Source organism: Haliotis cracherodii, unplaced genomic scaffold (assembly GCF_022045235.1).
Source record: "Haliotis cracherodii isolate W230 unplaced genomic scaffold, xgHalCrac1.p SCAF_10, whole genome shotgun sequence".
Lineage (NCBI taxonomy): Eukaryota > Metazoa > Mollusca > Gastropoda > Lepetellida > Haliotidae > Haliotis > Haliotis cracherodii.
In genome coordinates this window covers 58,074,945-58,098,484 of record NW_027266265.1, presented here as the reverse complement: position 1 = coordinate 58,098,484, position 23,540 = coordinate 58,074,945, and the positions used below count along the sequence as shown (strand labels likewise).

General features: G+C 38.1%; 1 pseudogene; it reads left to right on the top strand.

Annotated features, from left to right (window-relative positions):
* Positions 1 to 5,224: 5,224 nt before the first annotated feature.
* Positions 5,225 to 21,610, top strand: LOC139453931 (deoxynucleoside triphosphate triphosphohydrolase SAMHD1-like; annotated as a pseudogene).
* Positions 21,611 to 23,540: the final 1,930 nt, after the last annotated feature.

Sequence of the window (23,540 nt, the reverse complement as noted above, 5' to 3'; positions counted from 1 at the left end):
GCAATCAAACACTTTAATATTTGATACCGTTCATTGTGATGCTGCACGTGCAGTACGTTAATGCACTGGGTGCGTTTTTCGGAATTGTACGTGTTTCCCGACTAATGGTTTGCATGTCCATGATGTTATGTTATGATCATTCTGATCCGGGAAATTTGTTACTGACACTTTAACACATAACACCTCTTCATTTTGCACCTCTTGGTCACCTAATGTTGCTTTTATGGCCACACATATCCGTATTCTTTTTTAAAAGAGTATGTAATTATGTACGTGCCTGTGCAATGTGTTTATGAGTGTGCACAATGTGGTTATCTATCTGCACAAAATGTTTATGTGTCTGCACAATATAGTTAAGTGTCTGTGTACTATGGTTATGTGTCTGTGTACTATGGATATGTGTCTGCACAATATGGTTATCTGTGTGCACACTATGGTTATGTGTCTGTGGACTATGGTTATGTGTCTGCACAATGTGGTTATGTGTCTGTGCACTATGGTTATGTATCCTGTGACTAGGGCTATGTGTCTGTGCACTATGGTTATGTATCCTGTGACTAGGGCTATGTGTCTGTGGACTATGGGTATGTGATTGAGTGAGTTGGGTTTAACGCCGCCACTTATATCACGGCGTGTCAGCTTAATGTGGAAGGAAAGTCCGAAGTGATGCAGGTCTCAGACATTTACTACATTGGTGAAACCCATGAGCACGGGTATAGTGCTTACAAACCTGGAAACATAATCAGGGCGAACCGGGATTCGAACCAACTATCATAGGTTTCTGCTCAAGGGACGCAACTCTGCTCAGCGAATCGCGGCGCCTCAGACAACAGGGCAACACGTGTCCCCACTATGTGTATGTGTATGTGTATGTGCCTATGGTTATACGTCTGTTCACCATGGTTATGTGTCTGTGGACTATGATTATATGTCTTTGGACTATGATTATATGTCTGTGGACATGGGTTATTTGTCTTGGTCTATGGTTATGTGTCTGTGGACTATTGTTATCTGCCTGTGGACTATGGTTATATGCCTGTGGACAAGGGCTATGTGTCTGTGTACAATGCTTATATGTGCCTGTGGACTATGGCTACATGCCTGTATGAACAGTTACGTCTCCTGATGGTGATGGTGGTCATTTTGTGTAAGTGTCTTTTGGTGTTTAATGCAACTGTAAATATCAAAAACAAACAATCAAAAACTCACATTAAGTATGAATTTGGGAATGTTGAAGGACTCGTGTCACCCTTAGATGATTCTGGCTTTATGCAAAATGTTAAATCATACGATGTGATAAGTTTGATGGAAACATGGTTACATGACTTTGACTTGACTCATTATTTTGAAAACTTTGTATATGCAGCCAGCTTTGAGATTCACAGACAAAGTTAATACGGGCAGATATGCCGGAGGAAATATTGTTCTAGTTAGAAAGGAAATAAGTTGTTTTGTTTCACATTTTCATTCTTGTCATTTGGGTATATTCCTGAATTTTAGTCATGATTTATTTTGTCACAATCGTGACGTGTTGTATGGATGTACATATATACCACCACAAAATTCCAGATATTATGACAACAAACTTGGTATTATTGAATTAATAGAGTTACTTTTAGACCAAGCTATTAAGTTTAAATATGATCCTATATTATTGATAGGAAGTGATCTAATTGCTAGAACAGGTAATTTAGGGGAAGTGTTTCCTACATTTAGCAGATACTACAGAGCGATACGATGTAGATAAGACAGAGATGGATGAAAGATAACGTCATGAATACTTTCGGAAAATCTTTAATTGATCTCTTCGTATCCCTAAGTATTTCTTTTCTCGATGGGAGACAAGACACTGAGTCTAAGACCAGTAGTTTTACATTTAATGGGAGTTGCGGGAGTAGTTTGGTTGAATATTGTTTAACGTCTATAGAAAATAATGAGTATGTAAAAGAATGTAAAGTTGAAAATAGGACCGAATCTAGTCTTCTACTAATATCATTAGTTGTGAAAACAATAGTATCATTTAATGAGAAGTCGACCAGTTATACGGAAAAAAATATACGGAGTGATGATAAAGCAGGGGAGTTTGCTTTGAATATACCATCTAACGAATCTCTTAACCAAACAGAATATGCTCAATCTATCATACAACATAATGTTAACGAATCAATTGAAATTTTTACAAATGTAATTCGTAAAGCAAGTAGTTGTTTCCGTAAAACTGTTAAATGTCGAAACAATATAAGCCAAAAATCGTTGTTTGATAACGCGTGCAGAAAGGGAAGAAAAGAAGAGAGACGTGCGCTTAGAAAACTACGTTACAAAAGAACAACTGTTAACTTTAGAAAATATAAATCTGTAAGAAATAAGAAAAAGGCAATACCGGGAGAAAAACAGATCACATTTCGAAAACAGACTGTAAGTTATCTAGATAATTTAGAAAAACAAGGCGGAAAGACTTTTTGGCGAAACATTAGAAGTCGTCGGTATCAACATACTCAATTTAATATAAAGATAACGGATTGGTTATAAATGATTGATCATTTTTCAACACTGCAGAGTGACCATATAGAGATTGATTGTGATATTAACATTTGTATGTCAAACAAATATGAACAGAATTTTAATTATGATTATAGCAGGGAAATAAGCAACGATGAACTTAAAAAAGCTATTAGCAATCTTAAAAATATGAAAGCTCCAAGTTTAGATCAAATTTTAGGGGAATATGTTACTTTGTTACTTTATTCCTTATCTCCTTGATTTATTTAATTATCTCTTAATTATGGTCTTTTTCCGGATCTGTGGAACATCTGTGGTATAATTCTTCTTATGCACAAGAGTGGTAACAAAACAAAGCCAGATAACTATAGGGGCATCAATCTAATGAATGTATTAAGCAAACTCTATACATCAATCATTAATAATAGATTCACAATTAGGGCAAATAGTTCTAAGAAAATATCCGAGGAACAAGCTGGCTTTCGCGAAGGTTACTCTACTTCTGATAATATTTTTGTTTTGAATGCTGTAATCGACAAGCATTTGTCTAAGCATAAAGGTAGATTCTACTTCGCTTTCGTAGATTTTAAAAAAAGCGTCTGATTCCGTAGATACAAAATATTTATTATATCTCTTGTAACATATAGGTCTACAAGGAAATATGTTTAATGCTATTAAATCTGTGTATGAAAAGGTTAGAAATACCGTAAAGTCTAATAGAAAATTTTCAGATATATTTGAATCTCACATAGGTTTAAAACAAGGGTGTGTTTTAAGCCCCTTATTATTTTTCTCTGTATATAAACGAACTCGTTCATACTTTAGACAACGAAAACATTAGAGGTGTACAACTTTTTTCCTGAATATATAGAATTATTGATACTTTTATTTGCAGATGACATTGTATTGTTGTCAGAAACGATTTCAGGTTTACAAAACCAATTAAATACTCTCAATAAGTATTCTAACAAATGGAAATTGACAGTTATTTTAGACAAAACAAAAAAGTGGTATTTAGAAAATATGAAATTTTGAAAAAAACACGAACAATGGACTTTTAATAACCAAAATGTCGAAATAGTAAAACACTATAAATATTTGGGTGTTATGTTTTACTCAAATATGAATACAATAAAAACAGTGAAATACACATGTCAAAAAGGTAAATTAGCCCTTTATGAAATTTTAAGATCATTAAATGAACTTGGGTGCTTGTCTCATGACATATTCTTTAAAATATTGAATGTAAAGATTAAGCCTATTTTATTATATGGTGCAGATTTTTTGGGCACCAATACATTTGATCCACTTGAGAAAATTCAGAATCAGAATTCTTGGTTTACCGTCACAAACTCCAAAACCTATGGCTGTATGTTGATTCATTTGTGCAATGTATAAAATATTGGCTAAGATTAATACACATGGCAGATGATAGAATACTGTAAAAGTCGTATAATATGTTAAAACACTTAGATGAATGTGATAGGAAATTGGATAACAAATGTTAGAGAATCTTTACGTTTGATAGGTCTTGGAGAAGTCTGGTTCTCTCAAAGTGTTGGTAATATTGATTATGTAATAAGTATGAATAAACTTAGATTAAGAGATATTTCTTTTCAAGAGTGGCAAGCAAAATTAAGAGAAAGTACAAGATTCGATAGTTACAGTTAATACAAATTTTCATTAAATGCTGGACCATATGTGTATTGCAAAACATATTTAATGCAAAGAAGATACTTAGCGCTTTTAAGAACTGGAGGTGCAAACATTTACATAAATGTTGGAAGATGGAAAAATGTTGAAAAAGTAAACGAATCGGTCAGAATTGTAATTTAAATGAGTTAGAGGATGACTTCCACATAATAATGAAATGTCCATGTTTTAATGAAAGAAATATTCAAGGAAATGCACATCCAAATGTTTTGTTAATTTAATGAATGATAATGATCCAGCTATAGTAGAAAACTTGCTAAAATTCTGAAAAAACTCCACTTGTGAGGAGAGCATGTTATCATTAATTACTGTACACTATGTTATCATTGAAAACATAAGTATGATGAACCGCCATCACCTTGACCGATTATTTGAATTTTTGTATACTTTGTATACTTTGTATATGGGCCTGAGGCCTCAAGTATAAAAGTGACATTATACATGCGGTGAAAGAGTGTGGGAGTTTATAAACTCGACAACTTCAAATTGTATTGATTACAGCACCCTTACTTTTATTTAGTAGTAATGTGGAATACAACCCCAGCCCCAGGAGGACGCGTCATAGTCAATTGTCTGTGTCAGCGTCAGGTGTGGACCTGGTGAGAGCTCGACAAGCATGGGACGATAGCAGCACACAATTCGTACAAATTCTCCCGCAACTACAGGAACATCTTCAATCCCTAAAAAGTAGGTTTGACTCGTTTGAATCGTCATTACCATCAATCCGGACTGAACAGGTGCCCATGTGGAAAGACCACAGAAAGAAAGCGTCTGACCACAACGCGCTCCTCGAGAGAAAAGTTGAACAACTGGAACTGGATCCAAGAAGAGATCCACTAATCTTTGGGATCCCATTTGAAGGCGGGAATGAAAACTGGAATATATCTGAAATTAGGTTGAGAGAATTCCGAAACATAACCACTACAATTAGAACAGCCGAGCTGACTGTATTCCAATAGAACGAGCACATGGGCTGCAGACTAAACGACACCCACGGCCAATAATTGTTAAAATGTCTTCTCGCAAAGAGACAGAGACAAACTCAGTGAAGCCGGTGATGCCAGGGATGTGACAGAGGCCAATCTGTGCAACGTAATTTTCCTAACAAATCTAATGTGATCGTAACCAATACAAATACAATCCATAGATGCATGGTGAACGATGATATGAGTTTCATTCCCATGATACAATGAATGTAAGTGGCCTCTACTCCAAGATAAGCCAAACTCATTCCAATCCATCTGAGTTGTGTATAAAATAAGTTGTACTTGCCTTCATAGAGACATGGGCAAGAAACACCACATATTTTGTCACTCTGCTTCCAGGCCACGTCTGCTTCCAATGTGTGAGAGAACAGACACATTCGGTAGGGCGGTGTTGTCGTGGGGACTTTATATGTTAGTTAAGGAATATCCTGACTTTTTGTCATTTTTGGTGATTTTAAGGCCCGAGTTGATAATAAGCAATAGTTCACAGAAAATCATTCTACAACACATTTACCAATCGATAAAATCGATTACGGAAGTGAGAAAGTCAATAGACACAATTACAAACACTGAAGGGAACTAGCAGTTAGAAACTTCAACATACTCTCTCAAAAGAAGAAACACACCGGAAGATTTTTAGTATTTTTTTTTTATTGTACCGAATAAAGTGGATATATTTAATCTAATATCATAGATACAAATATTAAATTTTGGAGCTCGATAGACATATGTTGTCTTTGTACAAAGGAATTGAAAACTGTTCATGGTCATATCACATACGGCCACAAGGTTGTGCTGAACTCAATATCTCGTGTGACCGCCCCGGGCAGCAATCACGGCTCTGCATCTCCCATGCACTGACTGGATAAGTGTACGAATTCTGTCCTGCGGAATTCTGCTTGTATCGCGTTGGCCAGTTGTGGGAGTGTCTGTGGCGTGTTCTGACGTTGACTTTCACGTCGATCGATTTCATCCCAGAGGTGTTCGATTGGGTTGTGATTTGGAGATCTTGACGGCCACTGAAAGACGTTGATGTTGGCATTATGACAGCAGTCTACCATGACACTACCGCCACCGACATTGTCGAATTCAAGTACACAATGTTGGGCAAAACGCTTATTTCGACGACGATAAATACGTTGTCTTCCATCTCGCCGGTGAAGAAGAAATTGTGATTCATCACTAACTGGTAACTCTTGGTTGGCCGGTTCTCGGACGGCCTTCACCGGAATTGAACTGTGTGTATCGGTCACAAAGGTGGCAAATGGTGCTGTGGTGGACGTTGATGTGGCATGCAAACAGAAGAGTTTTGAAGAGTGTATGAAATCATTTGGAGACTGCGTTTGGGAGATTTTTTTTTAACCGTTGGGTGATATTATCGAACTTGGTAACGTTCAAAGAACATTTTTAAAAACATATACAATATATTGTTGAACCCAAAGACGCACACATGATCACCTTAATTTTATTATTAGATCTTCAAGGATCCTGTTCACGGAGCTATAACGGTGACGGGTTTGTGTGTGAAGATAATAGACACCCCGCAGTTTCAGAGGTTGAGGTATTTGAAACAACTTGGAGGAGGTTACTTTGTATATACGGGTGCATCACACAATAGGTTTGAGCACAGCATCGGGTAAGTTATATCGCAATGGCGATGTTAAAAGTCGTGCCGATAAAACGCTTCCTTGAACATATTCCGAGGACATGAATTATTTGCCATACATAGCATAACAATGAGATTTTGTATTACTTTCTTTTTTCCTAATTCCTAATGATGTCCAGATATAGACTTTGTTTGTTACAACAGAACTTAGTATCTGGCTAGAACTAGTGTTCGGTTTCTAAAACAGCAATATGAAGAACTGGAGGACGATGAAATCAAGTGCATTGAAACAGCAGGACTGTGCCACGATCTGGGTATTTAGTTCACCTTTTTCCAATATGACAACACATGTTGATCTCGACATAGGTTACATTGTATGTCCACGAGGAAAGTGAGTGAGTGAGTGAGTTAATATTTAAAGTCACATCGGCAATATTTCAGCCATATAGTGACTATAACAAATTAGACAATACATCAATTTAGAATATAAACCTGTCGACAAAGGACAGTAAAAGTACTAGATTATCACAGATGTAGGTTTAAAACTAGTAAATGATCATAAAACTTCACAATTCATATAATACAATACATTACAATACAACGTAAAAGTGGGCTATAGATCACCAGCAACCAAAAGGTAGGTCACCATACCGGGGACCATGGGGACTTACAGTACCTTTGCTACCTGCAAGGACCCCGGCAGGATTTACACCATCCCTTCACCACGAGGAAAGAAAGTTAATAACATTTCTAACGACTGAAACATACTGACACGACAAGAATATGTGCAATTCATGTGTATTTTTGGTTTTTAAGGACACGGCCCATTCTCCCATGTCTTTGACAACTTGTTCAAACCTCGTGTAAACCCAGACAGCAAGTGGAAGGTATATACACTAGTCTATATGTTCATTTGGGTGACGTTAACATCATTATGTTACGTCAACGGTTAAAAGACAACTTTTTTCAGGTTTGGCATAGTGATTCACCTGAAAGCTCCAAAATTGCTTATCATGCACAGTTTAAAATATCCATTTTATATGAGAACTATTTGAGTAGTATTACTGTAAATACATTCAAACCCACATTGACTCGTTTTCGTCTTAGTTCTCACAATTTAGAAATTACGTGAACGACATTATACTATTCCTCTTGAATTTAGAAAATGTAAAGTTTGTTTCTTTAACCATATCGAAAATGAATATCACTTTTTATAATTTGTCGAGTGTGTAGCCATCTTAGGCAAAGTTGCATAGAATCCAAATTTTACATCTTTCCAAATATTCTGAAATTTAATACACTACTGTCATCGCAAGACCCTATTATCAATATGATCAATATTAATTACAGCAAAGTACTTGTTTTATGTCAATGCTGTGAGAACACAAATACTCCTGTATAATATTATGTTAAAACTTCTTTTGTTGAAAAGCAAAGAAACGTATTACATCTGATACCATTTGCACCTTAATCTATTTCGTCTGTACAAAAAGGCCCGTGGCCTACAAGTACTCAATAAAAGTGAAGGGAAACAGCAGGCGTTGTTCAAAAATACTTATTGTATTTATAAAATGATGAAATTAAAAAAAAATAAGCGCGCTCAAGTGCAATTTGAAGTGTAAATGACCGTTTGCGATGTGATGATACTCTTCACCAAAGTTGGTTTTGGTTGGTTGGTTTGTTATTTAATGCCACACTCAGCAATATGCCAGCAACATGAAGGCGATCTATAAATAATCGACTCTTGACCAGACAATCCAGTGATTATTCTCATGAGCATCGATCCAAGCAATTGGGATCGATGAAATGTATCAACCAAGTCAGTGAGCCTGACCACCCGATTCCGTTAGTTGCCTCTTACAACAAGCATAGTCGTCTTTTACGTCAAGCATGGGTTGCTGAAGACCTATTCTCCCCCGGATCTCCCTAAAGAACTCATGTTAATATAAGTTGAACTTTTACACCTTTTCATACCATTTATGTTTCAATCATATTACCAGACTCGCACTGATTGTGGTATTGATTACGTAAGCCACTTTTTTGTAGGATATGCAGAAACCCTGTGTTACTTTTGTCTGTCCTCCCGCATTGACACAAGCTGTGATATTCATTAAATAAACAAAGTGGCAAAACACAATCGCCGATATGGTCAGAAGATTAAGAGTGAAAACCTCTTTGAACCACGAAAGCATGTGAATATAGGCAGTAAAACAGCCAAAGAAGTTGTTTTTTGCCTACTTCAATGGTTTCAGCATGAGGATACCTCAGTGAAGATGCTGCAACACCTCATTAATAACAATACGGAAGCCATTAAGATCTTTGATGCAAATGGGACTCGCCTTGATCTCATAAAGGACGTCATTAAGGTGGGAAGGTTAAGTATTGCTCCTTCCATAGGGGCGATTCGCTGTGCAGAGTTGCGTCCCTTAGGCACGCCAGAAACCTATGGTTGTGGGTTCGAATCCCGGTTGGCCCCGATTATGTTTCTAGGTTAGTCAGCACCATACCCGTGCTCGTGGGTTTCACCGAAGTGGTAAACGTCTGAGACCTGCATCACTTCGGGCTTTCCTCCCACATTAAGCTGACACGCCGTGATATAACTGGAATAATGTTAAAAGCGGCGTTAAACCCAACTCACTCACTCACAACTTCCATAGGTAGGTAGCTTGAACATTTGTAGGTAGCCTCACCTACCCCTAACCATGACCAAAAACGTTACCCTGACCTTACCCTTACCCTGAATGAGCGTGTGGCAGCAGGGAATGAGAATGACGGCCCTGGCTACGTCATATCAAAATACGGCGCTTGACATTATATCGACAGCAAAAGCACTGTATAGTCTGCCTGAGTTAGAGATCCAGGCTAAACTGTGCCATGGTATCTCAGTGGGCTATCACTGTAAAAGTGGTATTAGTCTCGTACAGCCATTCTCCACATACAATGACCCCGACGTTAATCCCATGTCACCCAACCACAATTAAAATTAGTGTGTAATAATACGACCGTGTGTCTATCCCTTGTGGTCATGTTTTACAGTGCTGTGTTACAGAATCATGTGACAGATAAACGGGTGCTTCAAATGAGGAAAGAAAAGCCTTTCCTTTATGAAGTAAGTAATTTGATACCAAGATCAATATTTACGGCAATATTAGCTAAACCGGTTTGTTGATAATTATATAGATGCTAAAATATAAAGTTACAAGAAAATAAGCAGATTTTCCAACACTTGACCGTTGTGATAAGTCTCTCTATTTTGGCAATCAAAGATTTTAACTGAAGTATATAACAATTTAACAAATATATTTTATAACAAGATTCTCAAAAACGCCCAAACGGGAATTGACGTAGACAAGTGGGACTACTTTGCTCGCGACTGTCACATGCTGGGCATAAAAAACAACTTCGACCACGACAGGTACATGAAGCTGGCGCGTATAATCCTCGTCGAAGAAGAAGGCGGCAAAGTGCCACGGATCTGTGCAAGAGACAAGCTAATCCACCAATCTGCATTGGCTATAGCCTTAGTGTTGAGGGACATAACAAAAATCTGACAGATCATGTCACGTGACTCATAACAAATATCAACTGAATTTTCCATTAAAAAACAACAACAACAACAACACGTTGTATTGCATCTTACAAATATTAGGAAATCGGAAATAACATTTTTCTCGACTATTAAGCCCTCTGTTTTTTTCTGTATTTCTAACTGTTAACACCCATCCCGAAATGCCAGGCCTGTCAGGAAAAGAGCGTCTAGCTGCGAGCCATTGGTATGCTTGAAGCAGGACCGAGTCAATGTGATGTTGCAAGGCAATTTAACGTCCACAGAAACACCATTTAGTGTTTATGGCAACGTTGGCAACAGACGAACGCAGTCAGAGACCATCCTCGGAGTGGCAGGCCACGCGTAACCAATAATCGACAAGACAACTGGATTCGAACAACACACCTACGAAATCGATTCCAGCCAGCAACAGTGACTGCAAGAAGCATCCCTGGCCTTCGACAAATATCTTCACAAACCGTATGTCGTCGTCCCAGATGTGCAGTGATTGTCGCCAGACGACCCGCCAGACGTCCATTTTGACAGGAAACCACCGTCAAGCACGTCTACAGTAGAACAGACAGCGTCTACGCTGGACGGCCATGCAGTGGGGACAAGTTTCTATTCACTGACGAGTCTCGTTTTCACCTCAGCCACAGCGAAGGACGGATTTGAGTGTACCGACGTCGAACTTTACGTCAGTCATTGTGTCATGAAAGAACATCGTTTCAGGGCGGCAGCGTTATGGTATGGGGTGGGATTACAGCTAAACAGAGGACCGTTTGATAGTGGTAGAGAGAAATCTCAATGGACATCGCTACCGCGACGAGATCATCGGCCCTGTGGTTCTACCGTTTTTCCCTCGTCATTGCCCAGGCATTACCTTTCAACATGACAACGCCCGGCCTCATATTGCTCGACTTGTTCAGGATTGAATATCATCCCCTGGTCGGCTCGCTCCCCTGATCTCTCACAAATCAAGCACATGTGGGATGAGATGGATCAGCACCTTCGACTTCAACCACGTGTTCCACAGACACTCAAGGAACTTCGAAACATGCTTCAGCAGATATGGACAGATATCCCACAGGACTTTGTGCGACGCCTGGTCCATTCCATGAGACGAAGTTATGTTGCTTGCATCGCAACCAGAGGTGGACACACGCGCTATTGATTTGTAAATTGACATTTTGGCATGTTCATGTTTTTTTTATGAAATCACGCATATTCTGAAGTCAGTAATGGCAAATTAAACCATTTGAACACTTACAAGAGTCTTTTATCCGTTGCAAACCGCAATTGTTTCAGATTTGGTAAAAAACATAATTTTGCATTAAATCTTATTCAGTGTCTAAGGAACTTTTGTTGTTCATTATATATTAAATGAGGATATCAATCGAAATAGTAAACTTGTGTAAAACCAGATTGTAAAGTGTCATCTTACTGAAATGTTTTATCACTCGGCTTTGTGACTATTAAGCATACTCATAAACATAAACCTTTGTGCATCTTTCCCCATGAATGGTTTCAGCAAAACGGATTTGTAGATTTAGAGACTCTGCAAGTAATGAATAGGTCCAGACATCTGTCATGACTCTTTAGAACGGGAGATGTTTATTATCCATTGGTTTGTATTTGATACTGTTCACTTTTAAAAGAACTTTATCACAAGAGTGAAGACTTAGGTTGTAATTATTGTTCGGAACAAATAATGGTATGACTGGAGGGGGCAATGTGTTGGCAGCAGTTGGTGGAGGAAGTGTGACCACCACACCCTTTGATGAGGTATCACAAACGTTGACTTATGGAGTTCAGCTTCTTTATTCTTTATTCACAAACACGAGTTCGTGATATAGTCGGAATCATACAATCAACTCTGCTTTTGGCAGAGATTTCCGATGAACATGGATAGGGTTTTGTCGCTTTATTCATTGCAATTTCAGTAAACATCACCCTCATTTATAAATAAAGTGCTTAATACTCATTGAATTGAACTTCATCTCTCTAAAATGCCACTTGAAGATACCATAAACGTTTTCCTCCCTAACACCTTTTGGTACGAGATTTCACAGAAGCAAATTAACAGACACCAGACGCCTAAGCTGTGAAGGTTAACTCACCGTGTGACTCGATTCATGTTCCGTTTGTGTTAATTGCAGGAGGCCTTCAACTTGTACGACATGTTTCACACCCGGGAGACGTTACACTGAAGTGCCTGCCGGCACATAATTACCCGTGGAGTGGAACTCATGTATGTACAGTCACACATCTTCAGGTTTCAATCGTTGTTTTTCAGTTCCTTTAGGCCTCAGGTGTAGGAACGTAGCATTATGTATCGAATGCACTCAAATACCTATCGTTTGTACATGTAGCTCGTTTCATATTAAGCGGCAACCTTGACATTATAAATTGCAACCATACTTTGAACATTTTCAGGATTGTAGACGCGCTCAGGCTCGCTGACGAAACTGTGCGGATAACAGGAAGTGATGGGTAACTGAAATTTCCGATTGCATTTGTTTGAATGTGATTTTATGAAGAACCGAATGTGATTACTTGTATTGGATAATGATTGTATAGATGTAATCCCTTTACGACTCAGTTAATATGAGTGAGTGAGTTAAAGTTTAACGTCACATCGGCAATATTTCAGCCATATCGTGACGAAACAAAATTTGATATGAACAATATAAATTAAACTGTTTAAAATTCTGCTGACAAAGAGCAGTATAATAACTAGAAAATCACAGACATTCGTAAAACTAGTTTGAGAACATGTAAAAATAGATAACTAACTAATCATTTAACAACACATTATAAAAACAGGCTATAGATCGCCACCAAATGAAGGTTGATCACCGCGCTGGGGACCATGGGGACTTACAGTACTTTTGCTACCTGCATGGACCCCAGTCGGATTTACATCATCCCTTCAGTTGTTGGCGATGACTGACAAATTTAGCCAAACAGTAAAATTACACATATACTACTATTAAAAACGTGGAAGAAGTAAATATACCTTGAAAGACGTGGTCTTACATACCCTCTCAGGGGGACAATAATTTTATACTACTTTAACCCCCTTCGAGGATATAGCCACTAACAATCTCAGTTATTGATTTATTCAAGCAATTATAAAAATGCATTTATTTATTTACAAAACATAATAATCAAAACTTATGAAGCAATTCAATTTCCTTTAAAAACGCAATAATTAAATGAAAACTAATAGTGTTAAAAAGATCCGTCATAGATTTAACCTTGAAATAGTTATCCCTTGTGATGGAAAAATCAATACAGTCAAGCAGGACATGCTTGACCGTGATTCTTTCATCACAAGGGATGCAAAATGGAGGATCTTCACCTTTTAAAATATATTCATGAGTGTAACGTGAATGGCCAATACGACATCGTCTTAAAATGACCTCTTCAAATCTGGACTGACAACCCAAGTAGGTATAACCGATATATGCTTTTATTGCATGTAATTTATTTATATCCACTTGGGTGTCCCACTTCTTCTGCATTAGATCTTTGATGTAAGATCTAATGACAGGTTTATAATCACTGTATGGTATCAGAAGTGGTGTCACATATTTGTTGAGTGCTGCTTTTGCAGCAGCATCAGCCATTGTATTACCAACAATTCCAACATGGCTAGGTAACCAACAAAAAACGATGTCATATTGGCCAGTCGCAAGATCATTAAATAACTCAAGAATTTCAATTAAAAATGGATGCTTACATGACATATTTTTAATAGCCTGAAGGCACGAAAGTGAATCTGAAAAAATAATGAAGTCTTTATATTTGGATTTCTTCTTGATATATTGTAGTGCTGTTAAAATTGCGTGCGCTTCTGCTGTGAAGATGGAACTATTATCGGGTAATCGTGAAGATACTGTTCTGGATCCAATGATGGTGGCACTAGCAACTGCGCCACCATCCTTGGATCCATCTGTAAATATAGATTTATATGTGTCATAAGTGTTTCGTAATTGATTGTATTCTTGTTTATAAATTAGTGGATTCGTTTCAGATTTCTTCAGACTAGTTAATGTAAGGTCTACCTCTGGCCTTACCATTTGCCAAGGAGGCGATGAAAAAAGTTGTGTGGGAGCTATATGCTGAAAGTTAATGTTCGCAGCAGAAACGACTGATTTAATTCTTATTCTTAGTGGTGGAACAAGAGATGTTTTCTTATTGTAAATATCCTCATAAAGTGGATTAAATACGCAATTAAAAGCTGGATTTGACTGATTGGAATATAATTTAGTGATGTATTGTAAAGAAAGTTTCAAACGGCGTTGTTTTAGAGACGGCTCATCTGCTTCAACAGACAGACTTGGAATAGGAGAAGTGCGAAAGGCTCCAAGGCAAAGCCTCAGTCCTTGGTGATGTATAGTATCAAGTTTTTTTAAATTACTTTTACAGGCTCCACCATAGACGATGGAGCCGTAATCAAGTTTTGAACGGATCAGGGACCGGTACAAGTGCAAGAGTGTTGTCTGATCCCCTCCCCACTTTGAATTAGAAACGACTTTCAACAAATCAAGTGCCTTCAGGCATTTAGCTTTAAGGTATTTAATGTGTGATAAAAAAGTTAAATGGCTATCGAAAATAAGTCCTAAGAACTTGGCCTCCTTCACAACTTTGATAGGGGTGCCATTTAGAAATAGCTCAGGGTCTTTATGCGGTTTATATTTCCTGCAAAAATGTATGCAGTTAGTTTTTGATTTGGAAAACTTAAACCCGTTCTCTAGACACCACTTGTGAATTTTATTGAGACATAATTGTAATTGCCTTTCTATTGTGTGCATATTTTTACCACGACAAGATATATTAAAATCATCCACAAAAAGTGATCCATCAACTGAATCATTTAAAACTTTTGACAAACTGTTAATTTTTATACTGAATAGAGTGACAGACAAAATACTGCCTTGTGGGACACCCTGATCCTGATTATAATGATCAGACAGGGTTGTACCCACTCGGACTTGAAATTGCCTGTCTGTTAAAAACTGAGATATAAAATGAGGTAAACGACCTCTCAAGCCAAAATCATGTAAATCCGTCAGAATGCCATGCTTCCAGGTAGTATCGTATGCCTTCTCAAGATCAAAGAAAATGGATACTACATGTTGTTTATTAACAATAGCATTTTTAACAAAGGATTCTAACTGTACTAAATGATCAATAGTACTTCTATTTTTCCGGAAACCACACTGAATATTTGTGAGAAGGTTATTGGTTTCCAGATACCAAACTAATCTATTATTCACCATTCGCTCCATGGTTTTGCAAACACAACTGGTTAACGATATAGAGCGATAATTTGAGGGATCTGTATGATCCCGGCCAGGTTTTGGGATGGGGACCACAATGGCATTATGCCACGAAGGAGGAAAATGCCCTGAAGTCCATATTTGGTCAAAGATATTTAAAAGTGTCTCAAGACATGATTCAGGCAAATGCTTCAATAACTGATAATGGATATTATCAGCACCCGCTGCAGTATCATGAGCTTGCTCAAGAGCGGTATGTAGCTCATGCAATGAAAATACTTCATTGTAATCTTCACCATTAGTAGAATCAAAATTAACTTTTTTCTTTTCCTGTTGTTTCTGATATTTCTGAAACTCAGGGACATAATTTGTTGATGAAGAATTTTTGGCAAGAGTTTCGCCAAGTTTATTTGCAATATCTAATTTATCAGTTATTAAACTGTCACCTTCTTTTAGATGATGTACAGAAGATTTTGAACCTTTGCCTTTTATTCTTTGAACCATGTTCCACACCTTGGAAATGGGTGTACGTGAATTAAGTTTTGAGACATAGTTCCTCCAAGATTGACGTTTATTTTGTTTATAAGCACGTCGTGCCTTGGCATTAGTAATTTTAACAGTATTTAAGTTGTGAACTGTAGGATGTCGGCGAAAATATTTTTCCGCTTTCTTCCTACACTTTCTTGCTTGTTTGCAATCATAGGTAAACCATGGTTTACGAAGATGAGGAGTTGCAGAGGACTTAGGGATTGTTTTGTCAGCAATATCATTGAGTTGATTCGAAAATAACTGGATGGGATCAGGTACATGTATGAAGTTGTCAGGTTGTAATGTATCAACACATAAACTTTCATACAAGGACCAGTTGGCCTTGCTAAAATTCCATCGTGATGAAGTCAGGTCATCATCTGATGTTACAATTTTTAAGACAGTAGGGAAGTGATCACTTCCACATAGGTCGTCATGCACAGACCATTCAAATTCATTGTAAATGTTTGAATCTGTGAGGGACAGATCAAGGGCAGAATAGGTTCCAGTAGCAGGATGTAAGTAGGTGTTTGAACCATCATTAAATAGACATAAACCATTATCAGAAACAAAATCTTCAATAATTCTCCCCTTGTTGTTTGTACTTGCACTTCCCCACAGAGGGTTATGCCCGTTTAAATCGCCCATGATGATGCAAGGCCTAGGGAGCTGATCATATAGATTCTGTAGATCAGACTGTTGAAGAGCAGATGAAGGTGGGATATACAAAGAGCACAAAGTAAATGCAATGTGCAAAGTAATACGGATAGCTACAGCTTGAAGATTAATATTTAAATGTACAGGACTGTGAATGATGTTCTGTCTGACTAAAATAGTAGAGCCTCCGGTCGCTTTATCACCTGGAGGAGAAAATGAATGATGACAGTTGTACTGCCTGAGATCAAACGTATCAGTGTGCTTAAGATATGTCTCTTGGAGACATAATGCTGACGGGTTATAATCTTGAACCAACAATTGTAAGTCATTAAAATTCTTTCTTAGTCCTCTGCAATTCCATTGAAGTATATTAGGTGAATGAATCATGGTGGTTCAATAGGGGATCTCTCACGCGAACGTGAGGAGGAAGAACTCCTACCAGAATTCTCAGACGATGGTGTTACTTCCATGTCCAGAGCACTATAGGAGTTTTGAAGAGGTACCTCTGAAGGAGAGGGATTCCTTGGTAAATGTTTTTTACCTAATTTTTTTCTTTCCCGATTAGACCGCTTGACACTTGCAGTTGTTGTTGGTTCAGGTGGAGTCTGACTCGCTGCCTGAGAAGTTGAAGGTGGTGCTGTTGTTTTTGCATCAGATTTGTCATGCTCGATGGCAGGAGCAGTTGCCAGGGGTCGATCAGATTTGACCCATGTCAACTCTGTCTGACACGAGACAGATGAAGATTGGACTGGCTTTGATACAGCAGCAGAGTAATTTAGTGTCGACTGAGGTGGTGATTGAGACTTAAACAGTTGTCTTGCTTCTCCAAAAGTAATGTTTTTTTCACACTTTATCTTTAGTATTTTTGATTCATTTTGCCAAATAGGGCAGAATTTGGAGGAAGCCATATGTTTACCATCACAGTTCGCACATTTGAGGGCTTGTTGACAATCAGTACTCTCATGGTTGTCGCCACAGCGTTGACAAACCACAGAACGATTACAGGACTTAGAGCCATGGCCAAAATGTTGACATCTAAAGCATCGGAGTGGATTGGGGACATACACCTCCACTCCGATGTTGACGTATCCAGCTTTAATTGATTGTGGGATAGAAGATCTGACAAACGTAAACAAGTACGTATTTGTTGGTTCAAAAGTTGAATCGTCCTTCTTGCGGGAGAAACGTTTAACAGCAGATACTCCTTGAGTTTGAAGCTCTTCAGCAATTTCTTGTTCAGACATGTCCGACAGGAGTTGAGTGTCCTGTGTTCAGAAACAACAACCTCAATATTGGCAAATTGACTGATTGATAACAGATTGATTGATTGTTGTTTCCTTACACATTCAACAAGAAGGGAGCCAGAGCGAAGTCGTGTCACGTTTTTAACCTCTCCACAATATCCTTGAATGGCTTTAGAAATGGCAAAGGGGTTCAGTTTGATGGGTTCATGATCTTTAGCCTCGATCACAAGGAAACGAGCCCAAGAATCAATATTTGCAACTGTCTCATCAGATGAGCCTAATTCTATATGTCTACGTTTTGAACCAGGATGATTAGAAGCCATGGTGAAAGAAAAGTATTCAGCAACCCTGCTCCCCACCCACCATGGAGTGTCAACAAGGACAGTGTTACATTGCACCGGATATCCAGAATGCAAACACCAGGGATACAGGGTTGTTATACTCCAGCGAATAAGACACGAATAGCTATATTTATCTACCAATTCAATGTCAGACTGGTTCTGCCCTAGACAAGAAATTGGAGACATACATTACTCGGAGGTCAACATCACCAGATTGGCCCATGAGCCACCGCCTTCTGGCATAAGACTCCAGGCAATTAATTCCATCACAAATTGTGAGTACATACAAGTTTAACATGACCAAGACCAAAATATACATTATAATACAACACAGGTGTGCAGATACAATATTACGCACAGGGCCTGGCATGACCAGCCGATTGATAAGACCGGGCCCATCTTACCACCCGTCTAGGCGCAGTAAGGGTCGAAGTAGTGTGTTGGGCAAAGGAACACAGTTCCAGGAACCAGTGCCCTCAACTACCAGACTCCCGTCCTCCGCCGACACAGGGACGCAACCCACGGCAAACAGGTTGCCCATTTTAGTCGCCTCATACGACCAGCAATGGGAGGCTGTGGAATTATTCTGCCCCGGTTCCACACGGGGGAAGAGCTATTAGCGCTACCCAGCACTCACCACGAGGAGGTTGCTCTTCACGAGTGCCCAGTTAATATGAAGCCATGTGTATGCCATGTGTATCTCCCTGTGATTTAAATATATCATGTTCACCAACATACAAGGTAAAACATTGAAATGCATTTATTTGAGTGAAAATATACAATGTCAATACTTCATAACTTTCCGAAATCAGAAAACAAGACTCATGTAATGTGTTTTGATTCAGAGAATATAAAAATATCACCATGTTTCGATGACATGGATGCCTATTCCCATCTGAATGACAACATCTTACAGTTCGTGGAATGTCCTATTAGCCTGGGGACAAGAATAACTCTGGCAAATACCATTTTAGTGTCGTTACTAGTTTAAATGGACGTCAAAGCGTCCCTTTCTCACACATGCATAGTATGCATAATATAAATGTTATATCAAATAATAGTATGAAACTCTTTAATGATATACATTGAGATGTCGTGTTCGACGGGAAATTGAAAAGTTCGTGGCCTCATAGATATTACTTTGCAATATGTTCATCTGTTTTTGCCAGGGGGTAATAAATTGAGAAAAGTACGTGTATAAAAAGTGCATACCTCAAAATTATAAACTTGACGACATGAACTGCACAAATAGTTATGATTGCACTTCATATTCAATTGTTCTGAAATGAGCTGCTGAGTTTCAGCTAGGCAGAAAAAGTAAGATGTCATGTCTGAGTTCAAGTGAGGGCTGTCAATGGCCTTGTTACGGTCAAGTGGTGTGTGATGATTGTGAACACTGCAGACACTATGGGGATCTGTTTGTCAGTGTGGTCAATTGAGTTGACATGTTCCATGTGACCAAACTATCCGAATGTGTAAGCATAATTATTAGAGTTCTATGTACTAAATGTTCTATGTTCTACATTTTGATTTACCCGTAAATGTGGTTACCGTATGACGACACTGTGATCGGAATTGCCTGGAAGAGTAACATGATACACGGATCTTATTATCACAAATGTCGGTGAGCACCGACCACAAATTGTAAACGTTACATATTGCATTATGTGCATCAGTTCCAGAGACCCTTGAAGAAGCAAGAAAAATCATCCGAAGAATCAAGACAAGGGATTTGTACAAGTGTGTTGGCCAATACACCCTGTCTTCTGCTGACCCTCCAGCACAAGTATGATGATAGTTTTGTACTTCAGTTATGTCACAAACTGCATCCGTTGTAGAGTGGATGGAGCATCTGTTAACAAAGTAGAACTTCAGTGGTCCAATCCCCTGGCCACGTCATCCCAAAAGACGTTAAGAGATGGTGCTGGCTGTTACCCAGCTTGGCGCACGGCATTAATGGCATAAATAAGAAAGAACCCGGTTGTAACAGAGTCGCTTACTGTTCAGCTCTATATCAACTATAACCTTTTGCAGAGCTCAAATGAGTGAGCATTAGTTTTGTGTGATGAAAATGCAGTGAACATTTGAAAGTACATTCTCCATGTTTAGTATAGTAGTATGTACTTTTCGTTGAAGCACGTTCACTTGTACCGAGGGTACGACCTTTATAATTAGAGTAAAGAGTAACTGTTACAGCATATTTTACTTTCAGGGGGACATTCCAGATATTAAGGAAGAAATTCGTCTTGGTGAGAAGATCTTGGATGACGAACAGTTTGACATAATTGTAAGTACATCTTACCATACCATGTTTGAAATAGTTGATATCTGTCTGGTACGGTTATCTCTTTGTTTTTAATGTTTGTGTTGTTTTATTTTCCCTTTCTGAGTGTATGCCAGATTTGGTCAAACATGTTTTCTACTTTGAATTTCCCAAATAGCAAGGGAGTATATTTGTGGGTTGATTCAATGAATGGTATCCGTGAAAGACTTTATGCCGTCTCCACTTAATGATTGTTATTGGCGTTTGCAGAGATAAGATGGCGAAAATTGGTGTTCAGTTATGGTGCAGAAGTTAATCAATAAATGTTGCACTCAAATCGTGTTATCTGTATTGATCCTAATTTCTCTTCAGCTTTAACGTACGCAAGTCAGGGCCATTTGACATTCTCTGATACTCCAATTGACGTTTTTGTCACGTTTTGGATTATCATCAAACTGTGGAGCAGGTCTACAATCTTCACTAACATCTTATTTATCACACATATTTAATTTACTCTCTTCACTATCATCTCATGGAACCTTTGGTTTTGGTCATATATGGAGCTGCTGAATTCCTGGACGTAGTCTTATATCGTTTTTTTATGACGTAGTGTGCCGCTGCTGCTGTGAGATATTCATCTCTGTCACGTGTGTTTGGGTGGTTGTTTCCACTTACATATGGTGGCCACATGTATGTACAGTAGACGCATTCATGAAATCTGATGGAATCTTTATTTTGTTTGTGTTCTTTATCACTGGAAAATAACGTCATATATTTGGGGACAATGGGTAACTGGATCTAACAAGAGGTGAACGTAATGCACAGTGAACACTCTCGCAGATTTTGGAAAGAGATACTTATATATATATATGGTTTCATATTGGTTTATTTTGTAGCTGACGTCTTTCGATTATGGAAAGAAAAAAGATGATCCATAAGCAAACGCATGGTTTTATAGAAATTCGAACCTGCAACGGCTTTCCCCTTGTCGGCTGATGAGGTATGTTGACTCTTTGTTATGCTACAGACAAAAAAATAAGGGAAATGATAGTAAGGGTGTAATTACGAGAAATGTCTGCAAAGTTAATCTTGTATGTTCACCACGTTGGGCTTATACATGCACGACACATTGATGTCATACTGTTGATTAACATGCGTATGGTTGCCCTTGGTATTGCCTCTACCTCTACATACTGGCATATCACACATACAAACAATCATTAGATTGATGTCATTGTTAAAAAATATTTTACATACAAAAACAAGAGAACAGATTCTGTAATAGCATGGTTAATATCGGGAGATGTTTTAGCATTTCCATTTTCACAGAATCATAGTCATATCCTTTCATGACTCAGATCAGCGTGTAGTGATTTAAATTCACATAAAACTGACTCATGTCAAATGACCTATCCCCTACGTGTGGCACCTGTTATAAAAATACCATTCATTACTTATTTGTGTGTCCAAATTATGTAATTATTAGAAACAATAGGTATTATTATACAGCATGGATATGATATAAGAAAGCTTTATATAGAATTGTTGAAAATTATGTACAGGAAAACATTGAAATAAATCAATCAATACGTGCATTTATCTCAGAATCTGGTAGATTTAATCAATATGGACTTCTCCTTCATTATCTACTTATAATCAGATGTTTACATTATTGCTCAACTGATAGTTTGCAATAGTATAGAATTAGTATTTTATTAATACTTATTTTGTATTTGAGCATCATTTAGATAAGCCATCGGCATGTTTGCAAATCCAGTTCACTATGAAAAAAATATGTTTAAAACACATGTAGTAGAACATATTGCAATAGTTACGACGTGAAAAGAAGTTATGTGTGGGATCCTCACAATGGTATCCACAAGAGCAGGTCGTAGAATCATGTTGGTGTTTGTTGTTTAACTCTGCACTCAGCCATATTCCAGCTTTATGACGGCGGTCTGTAAATAATCAAGTCTGGACCAGACTATCCAGTGATTGACATCATGAGCATCGATCCACACAATTGGGATACGATGACATGGATCAACCAAGTCAGCGAGCCTGATCACCCGATCCATTAAGTTATCTCTTACAACTAGCATAGGTTCATAATGTTGATGGGAACAACTTCAACCTGGAATCCCCATGTGAGTATGTATGCGGCTGTTAGCGTTGTTTAATGTTAAACGCCGCACTCAGCAATATCGCAGCCATATGGCAGGAATCAAACCTTGGTCTTCAGCATGAAGGGTGAACGCTTCAACCACTAGGCTACCCCACCACCAAAAATTCCCCCATGATAAAGTTGTCATCTAATCATGGTTATTGATCAACTAGTTCAAGTGAAAATGTTCATACCCTTAAAATGTCTTATCTTCCACTTCACGATGATCACTGATGCAAAACTTCCCTGTCATTAAATCTGTTCTTGATTCTTCACATCTGGAAAAACAAGTTGAGGCTATTAATCATTCTCACAGAGTAAAGGGAAGATATGAAATAAGACAGTGAGTCACATTAGCATACAAAGTATCCAGTTAATCCTAATCATAATTATGTGTTTGTACAGTGTGATGATATTACACAGGTCACACACTGTCATGATACGGTATACATCAGTTATTATGCTACCTTAGCCCGCTTTATCAAAAGTATGTGTTTGTACAGTGTGATGATATTACACAGGTCACACACTGTCATGTATACGGTATACATCAGTCATTATGCTATCTTAGTCCGCTTTATCAAGTATGTGTTTGTACAGTGTGATGATATTACACAGGTCACACACTGTCATGTATACGGTATACATCAGTCATTATGCTATCTTAGTCCGCTTTATCAAGTATGTGTTTGTACAGTGTGATG